This window comes from Lactuca serriola, chromosome 5 (assembly GCF_051521515.1).
Source record: "Lactuca serriola cultivar US96UC23 chromosome 5, Lser_US96UC23_V15, whole genome shotgun sequence".
Taxonomy (NCBI): Eukaryota; Viridiplantae; Streptophyta; class Magnoliopsida; order Asterales; family Asteraceae; genus Lactuca; species Lactuca serriola.
Window position 1 is genome coordinate 268,720,434 of NC_136412.1, and position 7,218 is coordinate 268,727,651.

The 7,218-nt window shown below is 33.7% G+C and overlaps 2 non-coding genes across 2 annotated transcripts; both read left to right on the plus strand.

Moving 5' to 3' along the window:
* The first annotated feature begins 4,902 nt into the window (after positions 1-4,902).
* LOC145056217 (small nucleolar RNA Z112) lies at positions 4,903-5,108 on the plus strand. Its single transcript, XR_013685748.1, has one exon. It is a non-coding gene; the product is annotated as a small nucleolar RNA Z112 (small nucleolar RNA).
* Positions 5,109-5,156: 48 nt separating this feature from the next.
* On the plus strand, positions 5,157-5,309 carry LOC145056241 (small nucleolar RNA snoR2/U65). Its single transcript, XR_013685771.1, has one exon. It is a non-coding gene; the product is annotated as a small nucleolar RNA snoR2/U65 (small nucleolar RNA).
* The last annotated feature ends 1,909 nt before the right edge of the window (positions 5,310-7,218 follow it).

Sequence of the window (7,218 nt, forward strand, 5' to 3'; positions counted from 1 at the left end):
TGAATTTTCTGGAGTTCGACACCATCATTGCATATTCTTCGCCGGTTAGATCAAAATCAGCAAGATCTAATTCCTTTTCTTCTTCGATTGGACTCTTTCCTTTAGAGACAAGAGCTAGAGAACCAAGACTCGAAACAACATTCGTTTCCTTCGATAAGGCATTCTCATGGGATTTTAAAATACCCACATGTTTTTCCAAAGAGTATGAATTGAACTGTTCATGAGCTTTGACAGTTGACACAACGGCCATCCATTCAGATCTGAGACCATTCATGAAAGTGACCTTTTTTTCAATCCCATGCTTTATCATCTTGCTCAAAAGATGATCGAAACAATCAAAAGTTTGCACAAGCTTTTCTTCAGGCTTTTGCTTAAAATCACCAAACTCTGATAACAGGAGCGTTTGAATAGAATGTTCCAGATCTTCATCTGTGGAATATAATTCTTTCAATCTATCACAGGTTTCCTTAGTTGTAGTACATGAACTTACCAGTCGAAACGTATCCGATTGCAGCGCAAACCTTATCATCCTTAGAGCTTTGATGTTGCACTGAAACTTCTCTTTTTCATCCTGAGGAATGTCTTTGACGTTATTAACAAGCTGATTGTACTCCTTCCGCGTTTTAACAATCTTTGACGTGCTAGAATGAGCGAATGGGCCTGAAGTGATTGCTTCCCAGATTAGATACCCATTGTCCTCCCATCCAATCACGTAGTCTTCAAAGTGATGCGTCCAAACTTCATAGTTTTGTGTATACAAGATCGGTATTCTTTTTTTAGACCCTATGCTATTGGAGATATTGATCGGATTGGTTCGAGAATCGTCCATAGACATCGTGAATACTTTTGATCGAAAACCTGTAAAATATCAGACTTGTAATTTTTCAATTAGGGTTGGATAAACAATTAATGAGATACGTCAATAAAGAGTGACAGCTCAATAAATATCAATCAATGCGGAATAAAAACCCTACGAACTTCTTCGACAAAAGAGGTGTGTATAGATTACACAGTCTCCTGCTCTGATACCAATTGATGAGTTCAAAACTCTTAGATCGTTTAGATCTTTCACAAGTATGATAAAAGATTTCTAACAGTTTAAGAATAAATTAAGAACGAACACAAAACAGAATCAAATATGAGCTTATGATTCAAAACTGAGTCACGCCTCAGCAGAGCTCGATGAAGAACTTCCGCTGTAGAGGCAAGCTAGGGTTTACAAAACAGTGGATACGAAAACAATGAAAGCGCTACTTGCTAAGTTTGCATGCATGCAGCTTATATACTAAACCCTAATGCAAAATAATGCACGACTAGGCAGGCCCAATACCGGCAACTAAACTAGGCTATGGACCGAGCCCATGAAGCAATCCACTAGACTCAACATAAGTAATGTTACTGTATTGTGTCAATTATTTACTATTGTTTCACTTTGCATGTTTTGACTTCCTAATTAACAATATTATTTAAACTATCCACAGTCGATCATACATTGGAAGTAAGTATGAAAGAAGACTGTCATGAATTAGGCTTATAGATTGTCTAAGCGTTTAGACATAGCAAAAGTTTGCTGCAACATTCATGAGTGCTCTTGAAATAAGGTTTGGGTATTGGATTAAACCCGCGCTGACATGAATCACTGCATGGAATTTAATCACGAGTGATTATGAGATGATAATATCATATAGTCTTTAAACCTAGATATATGAGTTGTTGTTTACGAGTTGGTTATGCATTGATAATGTGTAAACACATAAGTAATTTGATGTTATAAAACGTATTGTTGTGTACGATTTGATGAGTAAATAGTACAAGCATATAAGTCGAAGTTTATATGTTCCTTTTATCCTATGAGGGTGAAAGCGATATCTTGGGCCCCTCGATGATTTTGTTTGACTTATGTGTCGGGCCCGGTCAGGACTGAATTGATGTGTTCAATTAAGTTCTATGTCAGACAAATAAGAGATCGAGAAACAAATTGTTGGACAATAAGTATGACTATGTTCCATGTATTTGTCCACACAATATCTTGAGAATGGAGGACCGTACGATCCATTATCTAAAGGACGTGTCATTGACTAGGTCAGAGTTCGACAGTGACTATTGAGAGCTATGATTGTTAATCGAATTTTGAAGTTACATTGATAGTAATAGTTATTAGACTTATCCAAGTGGGATACTGTTGGAGTAGGTGTCTAAGCCCATAACTATAAATAGGATGTACTTGACCCTATAGTAGCATGGTCCTTTTGGGTTGCCTTCACACTGGTGATTAAATAGGATGACTGTTGAGGAGAGGCTGATTTATTATTAAGAATAATAAATTGGGGCATAAATATGAGTTATCAATATATTATATGAATAATATATTAATTTAGAATCATATTATTAATTACTATTTAATTAGAAATTAATTTGGAATTAATTTTAGGATTAAAGGAACTGATTAAAAGTATAGGGGTTGTTTTGTAGTTAGTTGATAGTTGAGGCTTTGGGCCATTAGATCACCCTTATTAGGGCTAGGCCGAAAAATCCTAGAAGGATCTATGAGTTTTCGTCCAAGGACTAATGCAAGGAGGTCCATGGACTTGCTTAGGCCCTAAGCTATGGGATTAGGGTTTCCACCCTGAAACCCTAGCTGGCTTCAAGTATAAATAGACCCCTAGGCTTAAGAATTCGTCCTAACCCTTGAGAAACCCTATAAGAGATGATTTCTAGAGCTAGTTACATTCTCTCATCTCTCTCATATTCATCATTTCACTCTTGTGTAGAGGTACTACATTTGTGGTACCTGTTCTCAGGAGCAAAGGAACTTCAAGATTTAGTTTATTGCTATATAGCAACAAAGGTATGTATTCTAATCCCTTGTGTTTATGATTTTTGAAATATTAGATGCATGATAGGGTTTATTTTTGTGTTCATTTGTTGTATGTCTAATAGTGAAAACATAGATCCAAAACTAGGGTTGCATGCACACATATGATTGTTTGTATAAAACTCAAATGATCTTTGGTGTTAGATCTGGTTTATGTTGTTATTTATGCAGTTTGAGCCTTTTGAGTTAAAGATGAGCTTTTGATATACTCCATAAGTTATGGGTGTTAGATCTAGGCTCCATAAGCATGCCTTGGTTATAAAAATGCAAACTTTATGGATGTATTTTGTTCATGCAAGCGTTAAGACCATTATTAAGCTCCTTTTTGAGTCTTGTATCCCATTAAGCTATGCATGAGTGTAAAGTTGCCAACTTTACGAGATAAGTCGCCCTTTAGAGTCAGATTGGAGAGTTTAGCATGTTGTCTTAATCGATTAAGTGCTTAATGGAGTGAAAAGTTGATCTGGGGAGTATGTTGCGCGTTCTGACCCCGGACGGAGTACGCTTAGCGTAAGAGCGATGGGCGTTTGGGGTTGGTATTCTCGAATTGGACCATTGTTTGGGTTTTCATAGTTTGAGCCTTTTTGGGGCATTAGACTTGTAATTTGGGCTGTTGTCTAGTATTTTTGGGCTCCTTTGGATTTAGGCCCATGGGTGTTGGGCCCAATTTGGAAGATTGGGCCATATTGGTTTTGGACTACCATTTAGGATTTTGCCACGACGTGAAGGTCATACGAGTTGAGTTTCACCGTTTACTTTTTGACCAATTTGACTTTTGGGTAAACTTGGGTAAATTTGAATATTTAACTAAGGTATGGTCTTGGTTTGGCTTTAGGAAGCTTGGGTTGGTTGTTCAGTTGTTGAGGTAGCTGTTGAGCTTCTATTGAGTAGTTCATGTGAGTTTTCTCACCATACTTTGTATTACAATATTTGTCCTTGTGTGTAGGATGTTGTTATGTTGTAATGTTTTGTTAGACTGTTAGATATGCTATGACTACCTGTGTTTGCTTGTTATTGTTTTGTGCATACATCAACATAGTATGGTTAGGTTGAGGCGGTACTGATTTGTGCTGTAAGTCAACAAACCCGAGAGCAATCTAGTCATAAGTTGAGGGTCCTGGAGGGGCAATCCAATCTTATACTGTGGGTTCGGGAGCAAGCCAATTATAAGATAAAATTGAGCCCAAAACCTAAAGCCCAACTGGTATATGAATCCCTAAAGGCGATACATTGGCCCCTAAAAAAACCGCTGATTCATAGCAAAAATCGATGCCTCCTATACACGACATCGCCTTGGAGGCCGGAGGCGTTTGTATTGTCTCCTAGCGCCTTAGGTGTGGTTTTCAAAACACATATGCCAACTTTGGAATTTGGACTAGACGCGATGTTTGAAGAAATTTGGTTATTTTATAAAAACAAAAAAATTAATTAATTCAGTTAAAATTCTATTTATAAGTCGATGCGAGATATTTTTTTTAAGGAGATACATGAGGTAACATAAGAAAATCATTTTCGTCCCAATTTCGTTTTGTATCGTATATTTTTATCGTGTCATCAATTGTTACCACTAATGTAAATGTTGAAAGTGAGAGACGAAAGAATTAACGACATGTTTTTGAAACCTCCACTATAAATATTAGTTCAATCAATATTTCAAGCATAGAAAGTGAATTAGCGATCACTCTTGGATTCTACTTTAATATATTACTGGATAAACCCTTTAAATATACAATTTATTAAAATCTAAAATAGAAAGTAGAAAGTTCTACTATTACATGTATTAGATATTCAGAGATCTCAAACAATTTATGGGCCTAATAGCCCGATCCATCCAAAATTAGGGTTCATTGTTCTGCGCTTCTTAATATAAAGCCATCGGCGCAAGTCCCTTTCCTTCAATACACCATCACAATTTCTATTCTATTTGATCGCTTTAGTTTATCATTCACAGCAAGTAGTTTGTTAATCTTGTTTCGAGAATTTCCCTTTTTTTCTTTTTTCTTTTCCAGTAAATATTTGGTAGAGAAGTTCCAATGAGGAAGAATTCCCCAATAAAGATAGGAAGTGCCGTATGACACATTAAACAGCAGCGGATTACGGCTGCGCGTCGTCTCATCCACCAATTGGCAGGTCCTCCGATCCTAACCCGATCTTATGGGTTTGTTCTTTGGTCGAGATTCGTGATTTTGCCGTTTCCGTTGTGTGTGTGATTTGGAACGGGTCTCTGAGGAATTTCTCTTGTTATAGTTTTTGAACAAAAAGTTATGATTTTGAATTAAAAGGTTCGATGCCACGTCGCCGGTAGCCATAGTTGCATTGACCCGCGATGCTATGATTGAACCGATAACAAGCTTTTGTGTTTCGCATTTTTATAGGAACCTGTGAACTGATGATTTTCCGTTCATTCACAGAGCCGTTTTTTGCGATTACAACTTTAAACAAAACGAATGCATTTTTTTCTTTGATTTGGTTTTGCATTTTACTTATCTTTGTAATTAACGTTTTTTATTTTTGAGAAAGAATTTCGTTTATTTATATCCTTATAAACGTTAAATATTTACTTATATATCCTTAAACTATAAAATTCATTGTTTATATAGTTTAATTAGGTTTAAATTAACTTAATAATAAAAAATTTATCTAAATATTAAAATTCCATATAATTATACAAAATTACTCTCCTAAATTAAAGGTTACGATTAATGGGGTGTGTTTGATTAATGGGGTGTGTTTGGCCTGTCTTTTTTAGGGACAAAAATAACTTTTAGAAAAAAATAGGGGGAAAAGATGTGGTAAAAGTATTTTAGAATCAACTTTTGAAATTTTGATATAAAAAAAACGGATTTTTTGGAAAAATCAGGAATTTCTAGTTTTTTTGTGACTTTTCCTAAAAGTTCTTTTGCCATGTGAAAAGATTAGCCAAACAACCCTAAATCTAATTAAAAAATCTTTATCTTCTATTTGTTCTTTAAATGTGGAGAAAAAATAATGGGATATATATGGAAAAGCACAAATTATATATGTATATGTTAAAAAACCTTTATATTATTTTTATCTTAGAAAAACTCTTTTATCAATAAAAGACCAAAATACATGCTTTTAAAAGAAATTGACAACTAAAAATTTAATGATTCTTACATTTTATTTTTTGAAATAGAACATTGATTTTAATTTGGGATAAAGACAGAGAGTAAAATCAACTATATAGATAATACAAACAAGTGAAAATAATCCAAATGTATGTTGGTTTGAAATGATCTAACTTCTTATTACTTATTTTCAGGTATGTATTTTTAGATGTTAACATGTATAATGATTACAAATTATTTTATAAAATTTATTAACTAACAATTTCTTAACATACAAATCTTTATTTCGATTAGTATTTTTACTATGGAGAATTATGCTATGCTAGAGAATTTTTTTTACTATTTTTCATGCCACTAACATGATTCTGCACAACAATATCATGAGAGTTATTTATTTATTTTCAAAATAAACTATTCTTAGTTCATCTCATGTATTCTTGTGGCTAAACAAAATAATGAGTTATTGATGAAAAATCACCAATCAATCCCGATTAGTTTTAGTGCATTCGTTAAAGTAAATGCAACATCATAAGTCATGGGTCTAATCGAGGTCATTATAATAACTAGATTACAAGTAACCACCAGAAGTTGGAAAAAAAACCCACATCCTAATGATAAAATTGGTCAAAGCGAAAAAAGAAAATTCATAATATTTGTCACCTATTGGTCTTGTACATGCTGCTCTCCAAAGCATTTTGTTTATTTTTATCAAGCTTTTTTAAAATTTAAAGAAAAATAAAATATCAAAACAAACTTTATTCAAAATGATTTTCACGAAGATTGGATGTTGTCCTCCAAAGCGTTTTGTTTATCTTTATCAAGTTTCTTTAAAATTTAAAGAAAAATAAAATATCAAAACAAACTTTATTTAAAATGATTTTCACGAAGATTGGATGTTGTCGATTTTCTTGTCTACCAAGAAGGGACAAATGGTGTTATGAATGGTGATGGAAAAATAATGTGTAGTTTTGTTTCATGTCATTTTATTATGTTTTTATGTCATATTCATTTCATTAGAAATAATGTCATCATAATCTTCTCAAAATAATAAAATATGACTTTATTTCTCTGAGTCGAATTTTTTATGTTTTATTTACTTATAGAAGAGAAACATGGTTATTCGCAAAGAGAGAGAGAGAGAGAGAGAGAGATAGAGAGAGAGAGAGAGAGAAAGAGAGAGAGAGAGAGAACACATAATATTTTTAATAATTGAAGTATTTTACTTACTTATCAGTTAGAGAAGCAAATGATAAT